Below are 18,616 nucleotides of genomic sequence, written 5' to 3' on the forward strand. Positions count from 1 at the left end.
GGGGGCGATTTGCTCAGATGATTCTATTTTACATGCCACAATGGGCATGTCCCTGATATGACTGATGACTGGCTGGGATGATTCCATGGACAATGGTGAAAGGGATTTGTTCTAGATGAACACAGGGAACCATGGAGAGTGTAACTTACTTATGGAGCAAATTGGTATTGGTTTTGTTGAGCATGATTTAGGTTCAAATGTATCTGACTCCAGAAAAAGGTAGCTATTCTGCTTTAAAAACGTGTAAGGGAAATCTTTCACCGCATTACTTAGTAATTTGTCATAATATATTACCTTCTCTAGCATTTTCCTGTTTGCCCTTTAAGTTAAATTAATCATTTCTGGTCTTATACTGAGCTACGAAGGAAAATATTTTATCACTATCATCTTTCAGTCGATCGATTATATACTTGAAGACAGTGATTAAATCTGTCATCTGTCTTCTCTTGAACTAAAGCATCCTCATTATTTAAACTTTTGCTAGTGATTATCCTTTTTGCTAAGTCATCTGAAAACTTGAACTTAAAAATGTTATAAAAACTTTTTCCTATTTTTTAATATCTCTTTTAAGTCTACCACATATATTTAAGACATGAAAACATAAACATGTATCCAAAATCAATACAACCAGAATTTTATTACGATACATAATCATATATACATATGAGAAAAAAGGTGAAATATATTATATTACTTATGTATAGTAGTCTCTACTTCCCTGATAGTTTCTTTTAACCCCTTAATGAATTTACTCATGGTATTGTATAGTTTTACTATTTATTAAAATTTGAATTATATATACCATTTATATGCCATTTACCATTATGTACCATTGCCATAATTTTTCTAGAGAGTCTTCAAGCCTCATATCACTTCAAGCCTCATATCACTTCCTGTTTAAAAATATAGCTATTGGGAAATGCTATTTTTAAAATAATTCACTTATTTAACAAAATTTTGTTGAGCAATTCTCAATACCAGTTGGTAAGTGGGAAGTAAAATGTAGAGGCAGAGCTCCAAATTAATAGAAGATACAGAGCTATAAAGAAATAGTACTTTGAAGCAAGAACTAAGGGAATGATGGGTAGGAATCGTATTCTGCCTCAAGAAGGATAAGTGGGACTGTTAGATGGACAGGACCTGACTGAAGGCAGGTGTATCTGAATATGTAAAGTGGGTGGGTGGGGATTTCAGGCTGAAGGAAGGCAGGCACATGGATTGATGTTTAGTTTAATGAGTAGTAATTTTTCCACTTGTGTTTTTGAATAATCCATCACTTCCATAATTCCCTTATAAATGATAGTTTGTTTATAAGGTGTCAGCTCATTTTGATGTTGATAATTCTGCCATTTGTTCATGGTAAATAATGAAATTTAGGCCTGACACTTGAAGTTTCTTTGGTTCTTTCTTTCATTATTTTTATATTCTTCTGCATTACTTTCTTCGTAACGGGGCAAGGAAACATGTTAAGTGAAACTAGCTCTGTGTTTACAAAGATTTGTTCAACCAACCATGTGACACGCACAGCATACACAAGTGACCTGCATTGGGGGGTACATGATACTCAATGAGCTAGCTATGTGTGGGAAGATCAGAGGCTTAATCTGTGATATTTGAATGACAGCTTAATAATAAAACAATAATGCAATCCTGTAGTTGGTACTGAGTTTAACTTTCTTAAATTGAATCAATGATGGGAAGGACAAGGTTTCTTTTTAAATGTGCTCGAAGCAACAGACCTGTCATCATTGTTTGTTTTTGCTTAACTGGAACCATAAAATTATCTAATCAAACCTCCAAACGTAATCAAACCTCCAGTGACATTGGGTTCAGAAAAGTGGAATGGATGTGCAAGTTGATGCAGAGCAGGATAATGGAACCAAAAAGTGTGATGGAAAGCTAGAGGTGATAGCAGCAGAGAGAAAAGTTCAGGAATTATAGTGGATGATAAATTGAATGAGTGGACATTCTGATCCCTGTTAAAATATTCAAATGCTGCAGTGTGTTGAATTATAATGGTGATGTCATGCATAAAAACAGATTGAGCTACATTCAGGTCTTGTTAGGCTGTGATTTGGGGACTAAGTTCAGCAGACACCACGTTTCAGAAAAAAGACAAATTACTAAGCATTTGGTAGAGAATAATACAAATGATAAAAATATCTTGAAAACATGAGCTACACGAGGTGGTTGTGAGACCTGAAAATTTTACTCTTAAAAAAAAATACGTACAAAAGATGCTAGTCTTGTTGTATATATAAAAAAGCATAATAAAGGGGACAGATACTGGCTTCTTTTACTGGTTGGTGCAAATGAACAAGAAATAATTGGCCTAAGCTTCACTGAGTGTAGTGTAGGGAATATATCATTACTGCAGGTGAATTATTGTTGAAAAATCTCTATATTAAAACACAGTTTTGAGATTGTACGGTTAACTATACAGAGATCACAATATGGCAATATGAAGTTTTCTTTGAATAAAAGAATTTAACCTGAAATTAAATGTGTGTCTACAGCAACACAGCCTCTTAATTTTGTGATAATGTATTAGTTTTCAAATAATGCTAAAAGGTGCAATTTAAAGCTTTAAGCCAATACAGAGTAAAGATTTGAAATATTTAGTTTAAAAAGTCATTCAATAGATACTGATATCCATTCCCTAACATATAAATTGATAACTGGTATCATCACTCTGCGTAAACAAAAGCCTGAAACAAAAGAGTACTTTGTACATTGTGGGAAATCAAAAATGTTTATTGAATTGAAATGGATTAGAAATTCATTTTAAAACTGGAAAAATTAAGTCCATTGATAATAAAAATTAGAACTAGAGGAACACCTATGGAGCTTTGCAGCATACATAATATATAAGCTTCATTACTCATACAATTAATTATAATGTTATTAATATATTGTCTTCAATAATGACATCATAATGAAAACTATATTTACTTTATTGAGTATTTACCACATTTCAGACATTGGGCTACAGTGCTTTTTGTGCATGGTCTCATCATTTTTATTTTCATTTTTACGGATGACAAGTCCAAGTCGCAGAGGTTGTGTAACTTGCCGACCTTACGTAACAACAGGTGGTGCATCTGGGCTCCCACCCTCAGCCTGCCTGCCTTCTGACCCTGCCACAAGTGATTCTGTGGTGCAGTAGCAAATTACCACGTATCAGTAATACATATTCAAAGATGATTAAAAAAAATAATTTAAAAAAGAAAGACACTCAACAGAACTCAAGTACTCTGCAGTGAGTTTAAGCAATAGTTGTATGCAGGTTGTCCTACCTGGCATAAACCTGTGGTTCTCAAATCTGTGCATGCATAAAAATCACTGCGGTGATTTTTAAACAGTTTGCTAGGCCCTCCTCCACATCTCATTCAGTACCGTGTTTCCCCGAAAATAAGACCTAGGCAGACCATGAGCTCTAATGCGTCTTTTAGAGCAAAAATTAATATAAAACCCGTATTATATTATATTAATTTATTATATTATATTTATATATTTATTATATTATATTATATTATATTATATTATATTATATTATATTATATTATATTATATTATATTATATTATATTATATTATATTATATTATATTATATTATATTATATTATATACCTGGTCTTATATCATATTAAAATAAGACTGGGTCTTACAGTAATTTTTGCTCCAAAAGATGCTTTAGAGCTGTTGATCCGGCTAAGTTTATTTTTGGGGAAACACGGTAGGTGAAATAGGGCCTAACAATTTGTATTGATAACAACTTTCCAGGTCATGCTGGTGCTGCTGGTCCAGGGAACACACTTTGAGAACCTCTAGTGTGGGCAAATATTACTGTCTTCAGAGTCAGAGACACCAGTGATCAAATTACAGTAGTGCCACTAACTGACCTTACGAAAATCAGTTGGTTTCATCATCTGAAAAATGGCGATAATATTACCAACCACACAAGCCTTAAGAGTTATATAAAAGAATGCCTATATAATATCTGGCCCTTATAGGTAATCATAAAACGCTAATCGTCTTTGTAGTTGTCTTCTAGTTGTTTTGACCATTCCTGTGTAATGGATGGTGTACATTTTAAATAAGGAAACTAGGAACAGTATAGAACAAGAAAGAACATTTATAGAATGCCTGCAACATTAAACCTACTCCGTAAGTTTTGAGAATATAAGGATGTGACCTATAACATAAAATATAAAACAAAATATTACCATAGAGATTCTCAATTAGGAGCAGGGAGACATTTGCCCTTTTCCTCCTGCTTGAAGAAATACTGCCTGTCTTGACCTCCAAGGTAAATATCACTTTTTCTTCCCTCCCTTTAGTCACCTACTATTTATGGCACATGTACCTCCATCAGTCATTTTATCTCATAGTGTAAAGAGTTCCAGTTAAGCTCCTCTCCTTTTTGTCTGCTTTCTGTCCATTGATATTTGTTTTTCTTACGTGAGAACATAAAGGTGAAGGGACAAAGGACTCTATCACGGTGTGTATATGTCTGGTTCAGAAACCTCATGTTTTCTTCCCCTAAAACATAGATCCTAACTTATTGTCCATGTTTCCAAGTTATTGTGGTCCTATTCCCTCTGTTTTTTACACTGTGTTATGTATTCTTCTTACTATAAATAAATAGTATAAAGAATGGGCTAAAGTTACACCAGCCAGACGTGCCATTGTAGTACTGAGTTATCAGCACAGGCATTATCCAGACAATTGAACACAGGAGAGAGTCTGTCCAAATGTCCAGTGAGCTGGGGTGAAGAATTAGGTTTGCTCCAAGTTAGTCATTAGACAGCTGTGGCTTTTAATTTCTCCAAATCTCGATCTTGTTTCTTGAGTGAGGCTGTTTCCCCCAACTAACTATCCAATGCTTACATTAGCTCTAAGAGTCCAAAATTTCACACTCATTGTGCGTGAACATAAATCATACAGTTTTCTTACAATGTATCCACTCTTGACCCTTTTTGATTATACAGTTGAAGGAGATATGTTCCTACATCCATGTATTCAATAAGTATATATCAAGCAGCTGTGTGTGTCAGGCACTGAGCTAGACACTTAAAAGGCAGCATTCCTTCATTTAGCTCCAGCTTCGTAACTTGCTTGGCATTGAAAATATGTGGTCCATGCCCTTATGCACCCTAAAGATTGATGGCGGGGATAGGAGGAAAACAGAAGGTGTTAATAACCATACAAAACTAAAAAGGAAACTCAGGGAAGTGCAACCTAGGAAACATCTGTGGTGTTCTGAGAGACTGTCATATGGGAATTGGACCAGATCAGGGAGATCAGGAAAGACTTCCAGCCTTGAGAGCTGGAGATGGAAATGAAGAGAATTTGAGCATGATAGAGGAAGGGAGAATGACAGGAGTTAATGATTGTTTGGATATAAAAGGTAAGAGAAAGGAAGGCATCGCTGACATTTTAGTTGACTAATTCAAAAGGGTACAAACTTTTATGCACATGAATTGCCTAAAATAACAGTTTAAAGTCTAATTCTAAAACTCTCCATAATACGTTTAAATAAATGCAAAGATTTAATTTCTAGTATGTTGTAAGTAGACAGTTTTTCAATACAATTCTTTCAAGACCTCTAACTGTATCCAATGGAATCAAAACACCAGAGCTATTTCAAAACCACCATTAGTCATTTAAAAATATGATTATTTTCTTATTTAATAGTCACACATTTTATATGTTTTTTTTTTCCCAAATTGTATTCTAATATGATATATTTTTTTCTTGAAAATATTTTTTGGATCACCGAATAATACTTCTCTATAAAACACACACACACACACACACACACACACACACACCATATTATATACAAACATAATTTTTTCATGTCAACATAAAATCTTGTGTTAATTTTTTTTTCTAAACTGGGTTTTCAGTACAATTGTTACTTGTATACAATTGATCAACTTCCACACATTACAAACTTTGATAAATAATTTTCAAGTATAAAATAAAATTGTTAAATATAAAAACATAAAAGTAAAAATTGACATTTGCCTTTTTTTCTAAATAGATTATATAGTCACTGATAAATATTACTCACTGCTGGAATGAGAAAAGTTTCTCCATCAATTCTATTCATATTTTTATGTTAAAGTGCTGAGAAACCTTATACATAAAAATAAATTGATAGAATGGGAAGATTTAGGTTATAGCAATGTAACACAATTCTTCAAAATCTTTCCATTTTAAGCCAAAAATCACACAGTAATCTCTCACCAAAAATGTTTAATTATCACCTGATAGTTAGGTTCTTCTTCACATTTTACGGGAGCGATGAATTTTTAAAAATTGAAAACTCATTTCCTAGATATCAACACCAATATATAGAATTTTCTCATTATTTGGTACTGCTGTGCAATGCACCTTCGGAAGATAGGTGAATGAATGAGAAATGTGTCTTCTCCTGGACAGTGAGAGAAAGTGAGAGAAGGGCTTTGATAAAAAAAGAGAAGAATCTATATGAAAGTTTAGAATGTGGAACTTAATTGCAATAACACTACCCATATCCTTATATACTCATGAAAAGTCTTCCCTTAAACCCAGAAGAACAAACACCCTATTTTGAAGACCACTGCACTAGGAATGGAAAGAATGAGAGGCAGATAAGATTGTCTAGGGAGAGAATATAACATAAAGAGAGAGTGCAGTGCTAAGAATTGAGAAATCACAACATTGAATTGCGGGATATACTCCAGGCATGAATTGTGGCCCTTAAAGCTTAACATTTACAGTGTATTTCAAAAGTTGTTTATTTCTCTACCAATTTTCATATATTTGTCATTTTTTATTAATACTTTCCACTATAAATCCAAAGATTTTATCTGTCTAAAGATATATTAGTAGATATATCTATAAAGATAGATGTGTAAAAATGGTATGTATGCGGTGTGATAAAAAATGTGAATGTTTAAATTTTTAAAAAATGTATTATAGTAAAAGACACATTGCCATTAATCCCCCTCAAACTACTATTCCCCCTCTCTTTGAACACATCCATCGTTCTTGCCACTTCCTGAAGCAGTTCTGGAAGTCCTTTTTCGTGAGTGTCTTTAGTTGCGCTGTCGTGGCTGCCTCGACATCCTGAGTAATTTTGACTTTGGGAAGAGCCAAGAATTGCATGGTGCCAGATCCGGAGAATAAGGTTGATGAGGATACACCATAATGGTTTTATTTGGCAGTAATTGCTGTATACCGGAAGCGATATGTGACACAGAGCGTTGTCATCATGGAGGATGAAACTGTTTGCCCATTTCTCAGGCTGTTTTCTACACATTGTTTCTTAAATGCTCTAATAAGCCCTTAAAACGTTCAGAGTTCACGGTGGTGTTCTTGGGTACAAACTCAGCTCGCACAATTTTATCAAGGTCAAAAAACACAATTAACATCACCTTTCTGTTGCATAGTACTCAGCAGCAGCACTCACCATATTTGTTGATCGCACCTTGTAGTCTAAGAATTTATGTCTGGAATTATTTTTATAAATGTCCCCAGAAACCTTATACAATTGTTAACTGTACTTTAACTCATTTCCCATTAAAAAAATACAACCACTTGCATTCTATTTTGCATTATAAAGTAGGCAGTTCATATGTTAGTTTCAAAATGATTCTTATGATTTTCTCACATGTGTTTAAATATTTTACTCAAAACATTATTTTACTACATCAGTAATACAGCTTTTACAAGTTAAGTTATGTATCCCTTTACCTCCTGCCAACACCTGGAATAGAAACTGCTTTTTTTTTCCATCAGAATATCAGAAGACATTTAATTATTAATTTCGAAGAGTTCAGGAAGGATGCTTCAAAGGGTATTTATATTCTCAGTGGATTATGTTAAGTAGCTTAAAACTAATTACCCTGTATTTTCAGTAGCTCACATTTTTACTTGCATGTGAGATAATACAGCATCTTACACTGCAATTTGTTTGGCTAGTTCCTTGTTTCACACTGTGCACAGTTGGGGCATTGTTAAAAAGATACTTCTCTTTTTTCATGCACCCTGTGTGTGAATTCCATTGTAAACGTTCTTATAACAGACCCATTGAGGTGAGAGGAAAATAATACAGTGAATCACCTGGATGTTTGTAATGAAGATTTAAAAAACATACTTTCAGCTAGTTTCCCCCAATATAAAATCTGAGGGCACATATTTTTGTTTACTTTTATCATATGCTTGGGAAAAAACCTTAAGGGATAATCACCATCCTTCCATTATCTTTCTGTCATAGGAATTTTATACTTCACTAATTACGGCCCGTCACCTCGCTATGAGTTGTTGCCTGCATAATCCTAGCATAGAGACTTAGAAATTGCTCACAAGAATCATTAAAGCAGAAAGTGGTGTGGGAATTTCTGGAATAATTCACAATTACCATCAAAGATGTCATCATCATTAACATCTCATTATCGATGTATCCCTATGGTTCTTTAAACCTAAAAAAATAAAATCTTTACTATGCCATGTCCCTCATTGTGACAGGCAGTGTTGCAGATTCCCTAGTCCACATTTGGGTAATGAGATATCTGATTAGTAGTCAACTTGGTTTTAAACCTTTAGCTCTATTTCTAAATTATTGTTGATCATTTTTTTTGCCATAGCCATACATCTACTTGATTTAGTTAAGTAGGATTCATTTAGTCTCTTAACAGTGCTTAATGCAGGTACCAAATATACCTTGAATCTCTGCCACATTCCAGGGCATCCGACAGAGCAAAGGGAACAGTTTCTGCCTTCCAAAAACTACAGTCTGAGTAGAATCAGATGCTATAAGAATACTGTAAGATTTTAACTATATTGAGAACCCAGACTGGGGAATTATACAAAAAGGACAATTTGACTGGCCAGTGACGTTGACCTTCTTGCAGAACAACAACTGGCAGGAAAGATACATGTTCACTAGACAGAGGGAAAGGAGATGTTAAGCAGAAGGAACAGTGTGTAAAAACGGCCTTTCTCCTCCACATCATTTCTCGAGATTAAATCCTTGGTATTTTCCAAATTTTAGCTGATTGTGCAGAATCTATACTGACCCATGAGCGTTCTCTGGAAATTTTGTAAATTTTTTCTTTTCTTTGCGGTTAATCAGTTTGTTTTGTTCTTCTTTGCTGAGAATAGCAAAAATCCCTGTTTACTGATTATGCTCTTTCATCAACGTTTTAGAGGAATCTCTCCTCTAAATTAGCGCATGGTACCAAACAGAAGTGTTTTGGAATAGCAACATGGAAGTAAAATACCATGAAATGCGGCAAGTATGCCTGCTCTCTGAATTAATCCTATTGTGAATTCCTTTGTCAAACTGGATATCTTTTTTGTAACCAACAACCACTACCTGACTTAATATTTGTATAAGTAGAGGTCATATATTAAGACTACTTAAGTAGTGGCATAGAGAAGAGGACTTTATTATTTCTCTTTTCCCTAAAATTCTCTGGAATCATACTGAAAATATCAGTTTTTCTTGCCATTTGGAGACTTCAATACGTGCTTGCTCAGTTCAGCCCACTATGGGATAAATATTTCACTGAATGTCCTAACTAACCTGAATGTATTTTTAATTTACTGTTTGGTGTAGCAGGGACTTTAATTGCCTCAAGAGCTAATATAACTCCAGTAGTGCACGGTTCTATTCATTTCCGTATAGTTACATTTAGTTTGTAATTTAAATGCATTAATGATTTTATATTCTAATTTAAATGCAGAAATAATCATACACTTATTTTCCTTGTTCCAACACTTTTTGTGTTTTTCCTGACATTTTACTTTTTTTAAAAAAAAAATTATATTGCTAACCGTGCATAGAGGCAAATAGTCAATAGTATTTTTCAAGGTATTTTCAGTTTTACAGAAGTATGCTTATGAAAGTGACTTGGTTTAATTTAAATTTTTTTCTTTTTAATGTAATTGGCTTTCCCCCCGTTTCTGCCAATAGTAATTTTCCTACCATGCTAGTATTTTTTTTTCCTAATATTATACCAATTTCAGGGATAACACAATTGAACTTTCGTGTCATCTATCAAAAGATATGCCTATTGATTAGTTATAGAATAGCTCTATTTTAACTGTCTATTTATCACAGTACAAGTGCTAAGTGAATATAGATTTCACTTAGGTTTAATGATTAAACTTAAATAGTAATCATTATTATTTACTACGCCAGAGTTGAAGCACCAACAAAAATATTTGCAACTTCTAAAACATTTCTACTTACAGAGAGTAGGTAATACTGGATGGATTTAGATTAATAGAGTATAAGGTTTTTGAAGCTACCACCAACCACTTTAAAGAAGAAATTTTCTCCACATTTTTTCAAAATAATAATATAAGCCTTGCTAACAGCATTGAGATATATTTACTAAGATCGACGTTTCTTTTCTGTTTATTTTTCTTTCTTATTATGAAGATTTAGGACTGATTCTTTACATATAATCTTTCTATCTCAAAATGATACTGAAAATATTTTATTAGTCTTCTTTCTAATGATAGTGTGATAATATTTACTTAACATTGTGATAATATTGATGAAAAATGTCCCATAAGCACCAAATATTGTTTTGTGATGTGTATATATATATATATATATATATATCTTAAAATACCTGAAAGTGAGAAAGAACTTTGATTATTTGTAATTTCTTGAAATAACAGCATTTGTTTTCCCAAGTTATATCATCTCCAATGCAAAATATGCCTTTTTTGCTCATTTTGTAAATTTTTCATCCACTCTTGCCATTCCCCTTTTCTCTAGAATCCATATTGTTGTTTTATCTCTTTCTTAATAATTTTTTGTTACCTTATATAACAGGCTAAAGTCTTCAAAACTGTTTTCAATTATCAAATTAAATTACCAGATTAAATGATATCTGTCCTTATTCCTTAAAACATATATATGTGATATATGTATATATATTTTTCCCTGACATTATATATATATATATATATATATATATATATATATATATATATGTATATATATATTTATATATATAATATATGGAGAGAGAGAGAGAGAGAGAGAGAGAGAGAGAGAGAGAGAGAGGGAGACTGCATTTCACGGCTTTTTCACAACGCAGTAGGTCAAAGTACATTTCAGTGAAGCCATAGAAACATGTAGGATTTGATATGAATAAGAATATTTCTCTATTTTTAAAAATCACAGCATTTTCTTGTGTAGTGAACCTATCAATTAAAACTATGAAATCCTGCAGAATTGCATGTTGGTTAAAGCACAGAAACATACACATGCACACACAGACACACACACGTAAAGGGTAAAATTTACTTTGGCCGAAATAAAATCTATTTTTAGTTGGGGGACTTTTAAGTTAGAATTATATTACTGATCTACTCATGAAAGCTCAGTGGTTACATCTAAAAAAGTAAGGAAATTGCCACAGAGGTTCTTCTCAGGCTGGAGAAAGAGCTTTTTTAACATGAGTAACCTTGACCTTGCATTAGCAAGGAAGCTAAACCACTTTGGCACAGGCACTCACATTTCTAGATGTAGTATTTTGATGGATACAATATATGCAACTTTCAACTTTTGTATGAAGAATACAAAGGACAATGACTGTTGCTATAAATCATGGGCAACAATGTTATCCAGTCGAGTTTTCATGAACATTCAGGCCTGCATTATGATTTGAATGAGAACAGTGCTCATGGATTTGCTATTGTAACAAATGTGTCATTCCCATTATTTTCTTTCATCTTAACAGTTAAAGTACTGATTCCTAATCACTGTGATTTAGACACACATATATGTATCTTGTCTTATATATATATTAGACTATATATGTGAAGTCTACTATATACACTAGATTATATGTATAATACTGAGGTCTGATAATTAAGTTTGTGAACTTGTTGCAACAATGTTGCTAACTTTTTTTTGACATCAGAGGGATTATTCATTATGAATTTGTACCAATTAGACAAACAGTTAACCAAGTTTACTATTTGGAAGTTCTGGAAAGGCTGCATGAAAAAGTTAGATGACCTGAACTTTTCACCAACAATTCATGGTTCTTGCATCACTACAACGCACCAGCTCATAGGGCACTGTCTGTGAGGGAGTTTTTAGCCAGTAAACAAATAACTGTATTGGAACACCCTCCCTGATCACCTGATCTGGCCCCCAAGGACTTCTTTCTTTACCCAAAGATAAAGGAAATAATGAAAGGAAGACATTTTGATAACATTCAGGACATCAAGGGTAATACGATGACATCTCTGCTGGCCATTCCAGGAAAAGAGTTCCAAAATTGCTTTGAAGGGTGGACTAGGTGCTGGCATCAAAGCATATATTTCCAAGGGTAGTAATTTGAAGGTGACCGTAGTGATATTCAACAATGAGGTATGTAGCAGTTTTTTTAGGATAAGTTTGCGAACCTAATTTTCCGACCTCGTATGTATATATTAGACTTCGTATCAGAGCAGGTAGTTAAATGTACAGTGCTCTGACTGGTGCTCTGACTGAGTCTTCACTGAGCTTAAACACTCATGGATCAGTATAGAGCAGATTCATTGAGATGTCATGGATAACTAGCAAGCAATGATCAGAAAACAATTTACCCCATCTTTAACACAACCATCTATAAATAGGGCAATTTATCAGCTATTTCACAACTTCTATGAAAACTGTATATCTCTTTTTTATTTTTATTAAATTTATTGGGGTGACATTGGTAAGTAAAATTATGTAGCTTTCAAGTATACAAGTCTATAATACATCATCTATCTATTGCATTGTATATTCACCACCTAGAGTCAGTTCTCCTTTCATCACCATACATTTGACCCCCTTTACCCTCTTCTACCACCCCTTCTTCCCTTACTCTCTAGTACCCACTAAACTGTTTGTCTATGAGTTTTTATTTGTTTGTTTGTCTTATTCCTTTCTTGCTTTCAGTTTTATACCCCCATATGAGTGAAATCATATGTTTCTCAATTTGTTTCTGTGACTTATTTCTCTTAGCATGATAATCTCAGATAAATTCATGTTGTCGCAAATGGCAGTATTTCATCTTTTCTTATGGCCTCTTACATTTTCAATTATGTTATGCTCTTAGAGCTATTTATACTAGCAACATGCTGCTCACTGTTTTAGAGTGAATCATCATAGATATCTTAATTTTTTACTTTTGTTGTAAAGCAGTTTGATTTTTTTTGAGCTCTTTTAGGTATAATTAATTATGGATGTCATAAGGGCTCTGAGATGTGAAATGTTAAATAATGCTATTCTAGGCTTTTCAGTTGAATGTGTTTAAAATACAGGCCAAAGAAAAATTTTAGACAAATCAAATCACAATTTCTCCTCTAATTGTTTTTTTTTTCTTTTTTTCCTTTCTTGTATGTCCTTGTCATGCACATCATTGTCGCCATCTCTGAATTTTTTGGCTTTTCTGTATGTTTCTCACTTGTGTTCTCCTGTCTTTCTACCTTTACTTTGATATCTCCTTTTTGTCCTCTTCTTTTTTATGTCTGGGTCACGTGGTTTCCCATCTTTTTGAACTTTAGCAATTACATTTTATCAAGTGGTCTTAGCCCAGATTTTATTAAGTGGGATAGCCCAGATTCTTAGCCCTTTCAAAACACAGTAATTTTAGATACAGTTGGTCTATTCTCCACCAAGTTTCTCCAGCTCTATTTTTTTGAGGTCCAAAGACCGCAGACTGGTTTTGAACTGTCTTTTCTTTCATTTAGAGGTTTTAGTATTTGTTTTTGTTATGCTTTAGTTTTGATGGAAATGAACCACCACTGTATGCACCAGTGACAGTACTCCCTAGAAACAGAGCAACCCTGGCTGCTGCATATCAGTGCCTGGCTAACAGCAGCGCTGTCCAGTGCTCTTCCACTGGTCACTGGCTGCACACTACACATGAGATTCTGTTCTCCCTTAGGGGCCTTATAGACATAGTGGCTCTTTTGCTGCAATGTTTGGGTATGTTTTCCTGTGGCTCGCACTATCAAGAACTAAGATGTTTTGTATGCCATATTGTGTGACATTTTCTAATACATTTTTTTATGTAATCAATGCCATTAGATTCTAATTTATCTATATTTAAATCTAATTGATGCCACCTAGTATGTTTTGAGTATTTTTTGCTAAAATTCAATATAATGGTAAATTTATTATCATGTAACAAAGGATTAAAATAAAAACAATATCATTTATGTACAAAGCAGCTCAAAATGTTATTAAATGCATAAAATAGTACAAATATCAACTTTTTATTTTTTGTGGGTTTTTGACAAATTTTGAAAAAGAAAAAAAAAAACTTGAAATCAATGCAGTGATAGAGTTAAGGAACGTTTTTTTTTTTCTTTTTGGCCAGGGTTTTAATATTGATTCAGTGGCATATTTGATGGACAAGTGTACCAGTATATTTAGGTGGGATTATAAAAATGCATTTAAATGAGACATATGGTCAGTCATGATCTTTATCATTACTCGTTCACTTTTAGCGAGTGTCTAAACATTTCACTTCTGCTTTATTCTTAGTCTAGTACTTATTTGGGAAAGATAGAAGTATTTGTTGCCACGTCATCTTAATAATAGTAATATAAATAATGAGGAGGAGGAATGTCATTATCACATATTGAGCCAATTGTCTATGTCTCTTGCCCTTGGCTATGCACAGCATTTAGATAAAACTCATACTGAGCCCTTGATACGCACTAAGCACTGTGCTAAGCACTGGCTAAACATTATCTCATTTAATCCTTGTACCAACTCTGTAAGGAATTATTATCCCCATTTTCCAGATGAGGAAAACTGACACTTAGGTTCAAACAACATCACACAGTCCTTCTAAACAGCTTTAAGTTTTACTCAAGATGGGTTTTTTAGCAGCAGCTAAGAGACTAAGGAATTGGGGATAGAATGAGAGATGGGGAAGGTGATACTATGACCATGGTCGGACTTTGTAAATGCAGGTTCTTTTTCAGTCTGACATTTTCAAGTCATGGATTGTCTGCCCTGGAAGAAGTAAGAACATTAGTACTTATAAGGCAGAACAAGATTTGCAGTGTTGGTGAGGAAGCCTCAACCCAAACTCTTTTAATTTCTAATTAGATTAGGCAAATGATCTTTTAAATGAATTAATTAACTGCAGATTAAATAAAATTAATTAAATGGTAGGCCATGCTCTATATCAATAGCATGTGTAGTGTTCCTAAAAGAAAGAGGTGCTCTTAGAGAGGCTAGTGATTTGAGAAACTTTTCTCATTGTCTTTGAAAATAATTAAAACCACATTTCAGTGTTAATACGATTACTGATGAAAAGAATCTTGTACTAACAGAATGGAAAGGGACCTTAGAACTCATGTACTATCGCCTCGTCCAATTAGAATGAAAAATGAAGCCCAAAGCAATGACCTTGACTTGCCCAGTCCTAGAGGCAGTTTCTGGTCCAAATTTATATTTTAAAATTGGGTGATTTTTTTTCTCTGTCAAGTAATAGTTTCCTATGGGAGATATGTTAACTGTATCATCAGAATTATTTCTATATCTTATTTAATAGCATTTTTCTATATTGGAATATAATTTATTCTAGTAATTACAGAATCTTACCTTTATAAATATAATTATACATTTACTTATCCTATTTCCAAAGTAATTATAAAAGTTATTAAATTATAAAATTTGAAACATATGACTTAAAATAGACAAAGACTGATTATTTATTATATGGTCGCCAAATCCAAAGGCAAATGTTAATATTCTCTTGTTTATCCTTTATGTCTTTCTAGCATACACATTATGGGTTTTCAAACATAACACCGTTGTATTATATATGTAGTATACTCTGTCCTTACATATCTCATCACATTCTCTTCCTTAATATAGCTCATCGTGTTAAATAATATATTTACCACATCATTAAATGTTAATCTATGATATCATTCTTAGTTGCTATTTTTATCTTAAACCAACCCCTTATTATTATTTTAGATGAATCCTGATTTTTTTTTATCTTAAGAAACAATGCAGCAATGAAAACTTTCACAGCAAAATCTTAGGAAATTTTCCTCATTATTTTTCTTAATTTATCAATCGACTTTACAATGTTCCATTTTAATAACTAAAGTATCAGTTTACTATGATTTAAAATTTTAGGTCCATTTCACTATCATTGTTATTGAATTCAGTAAAAATTATTCCTAAAAGATGCATGCCTTTATTTTTCTACCTGCTTAATTTTTTGGCTCCTCCCCAAACATAGTTTTTAGGCATTTGCTTTGGGCAAGGTGAAAAAAAAGGGTAAACACCAAAATACAAAATTAAATTACTTTACAATGATGTACTGAACTTTTATGCTTTAAAACTGGTATCATACAAATGAACTCTGTCATGATCTTATTTAAATAGAGAATAGAATTAAAAAATATATAGTATAGTACAAGTTACACTAATTAGGTAATAATTTCTGCAATGTTAATACCCTACTAAAATTAAGGCACTTCCTTTTGGCTAAACATTACCTCATTCATCTCAGATGCAGGCATCTAGGAGAGACTAGCTCCCACTCACATTTATGGTGTATACCATTCCTAGAGAAAAACTAGCACGGCTTTCTTTCCCAGATGATAAAATCCCATTAAAGGATTTACTTCTGAGGAGCAGTTAAGGAGAAATGACTGTGGGGATATTCACATTTTCATAAATAATTTCTATGTTCACGAGAAGGGGCCCTCTCTCCCTGTAATCCTGACATCAAGAATCTCACAGGACTCATTTGTACTGTTCATAACTATGGGATCTGTGGGTTTACCAACTCATGCTTTATAAACAAATGAGCTTTTTCATTTGTTCCTAATGGCTTCGGTTTATACACTGAGATCTTAAACTCTCCCCAGAGCAATTATTTTGCTAAAATGTTATTAGAACATCTTGACAAATGTAGCCACAAAGTTGGGGGAGGGGAGTTCATTAACAATGGAAATTATTGGGGACCAAGGATTCTTGGCAGATTCAGTGCTTTCCAGTCTTGTTTTATTTTCGATGATGAGTACAAATCATCTTGTGAACTATACATTGACTCTTTATCTGGTAGGTGGGTGAGGAAGATGAAAAATTGATGGGGTGGGAAGAGATGCTAGAAAAATCAGAGCGGTATTCTCCATCTAATCAGCTCTGTTCATGCTCTTTTAAGGAGCCTTAGGAACCTTAAGCAGTGTGTACCTCCTAGCATCTGAAAATAGAGCTATTTCTTTTCTGAGATTTTGTGGATTTGTAGCTAAGACGGGGGGCTATTTTTCAGTGGACCATTAACAGGTTTTAGATTATATGTATAGACATATGTGTGTGCCATTTTCATAGTAATCGCATTTGACACATCTGCTATGCACAGAGGGACAGCTGCTGACAAAGCCTGGAAGCTGACCTGCAGTTTCTTGCAGAGCACGTCCAAATGATGCGGTCTTTCTCTTGGTTTGTAGCTTCAGCTTCAGATACAGAATCTGCCACTGGTCTGGGTAACTTTACTTTCAAAGGTCTCCTTTGCCCAGGAAAACTTTTGTGAGATTCCTTCAGGGTGGTCTGTCTGCCATTTCATCCAACACTTTAATGCTGGGTCGCCATTCAAGATTTCTTCTGCTTCCTCTGTGGTTGACCAGCTGGCCATACAGCAGCTCCTTAAATACTCTGCTTGCCTATGTCCTTTCGGTTACCCAGCGGCTACGTTTTAACAAAGATCACTTCAACGAACAGAATGAGTACTTATGATTGGAAAAACAGTCTTGCCAATATTGAATATGTCTCAAAAATGACTGATTATACTGTGGATAAAAAATATATATATATGTATATATTTTTAAATATATAATATATATAATTTATGTAATATATATAATTTAAAAAGAGGTTAGAGGTGACATCTGTGGCCAGTTCAGCACTAAGAGAATTATAGGTTAGATGCATTGATATTACTTTGCAGCCCACTGGTTAGGTCCAGGGCTTGGTGATAGTACCCTCTTAAAGGACAGAGTATAGTTTTATTTAAAACTTTTTCTTATTTTTACTTTTTATCAGATGGCATTTGATTGAACAACAAAAATCAGAATTCAGTGACAATTATTTGAGTATTACTAATAATAGAAATAAATATACCTTATTTTCATTGTCATTAGCCATCTCTAAGCTAATGAAAATAAGAATGACTTACATGTGCAGATCATCCTAGTTCTCAACTTACTGGATAGCTGTTATTGTGCATAATACCCTCCCTTGGAACAAAGTTCCCTCTCTTGCGAAAAGAAGTTTAAAATAGACACATCATGATCTTATTATATAGACTAAATAAAATAAGATGGGCACCCTGAAACATAGTATTGCATAAAAGTGTCATTTTTTTTATCTGTGATGCCCCTTTAGCCAGTGTCCAGGGCTTTCGCCATTTAATCCATTTAGTCATTTGTGTATGCGTCTTACACAGGTCGGCATCTACCAGTAGCAATCGCTGAATAACAAAAATATGGACTGTTGCTAGTAATTATAGTATATGGCATTCAAGGTAGTTCTACGGAACATAGTTTAATACCTGCTTTTCCCTTTTACTTTTTTTCCCTCTTCTAT

General features: G+C 33.5%; 1 protein-coding gene across 2 annotated transcripts in view; it reads left to right on the forward strand.

Annotated features, from left to right (window-relative positions):
- The window catches only part of TRHDE (thyrotropin releasing hormone degrading enzyme), a 365,816-nt gene that overhangs the window by 332,742 nt on the left and 14,458 nt on the right, over window positions 1-18,616 (forward strand). The gene's annotated exons all lie outside the window — the stretch shown is intronic.

The sequence above is a fragment of the Rhinolophus hipposideros genome (assembly GCF_964194185.1).
Source record: "Rhinolophus hipposideros genome assembly, chromosome: 9".
NCBI lineage: Eukaryota > Metazoa > Chordata > Mammalia > Chiroptera > Rhinolophidae > Rhinolophus > Rhinolophus hipposideros.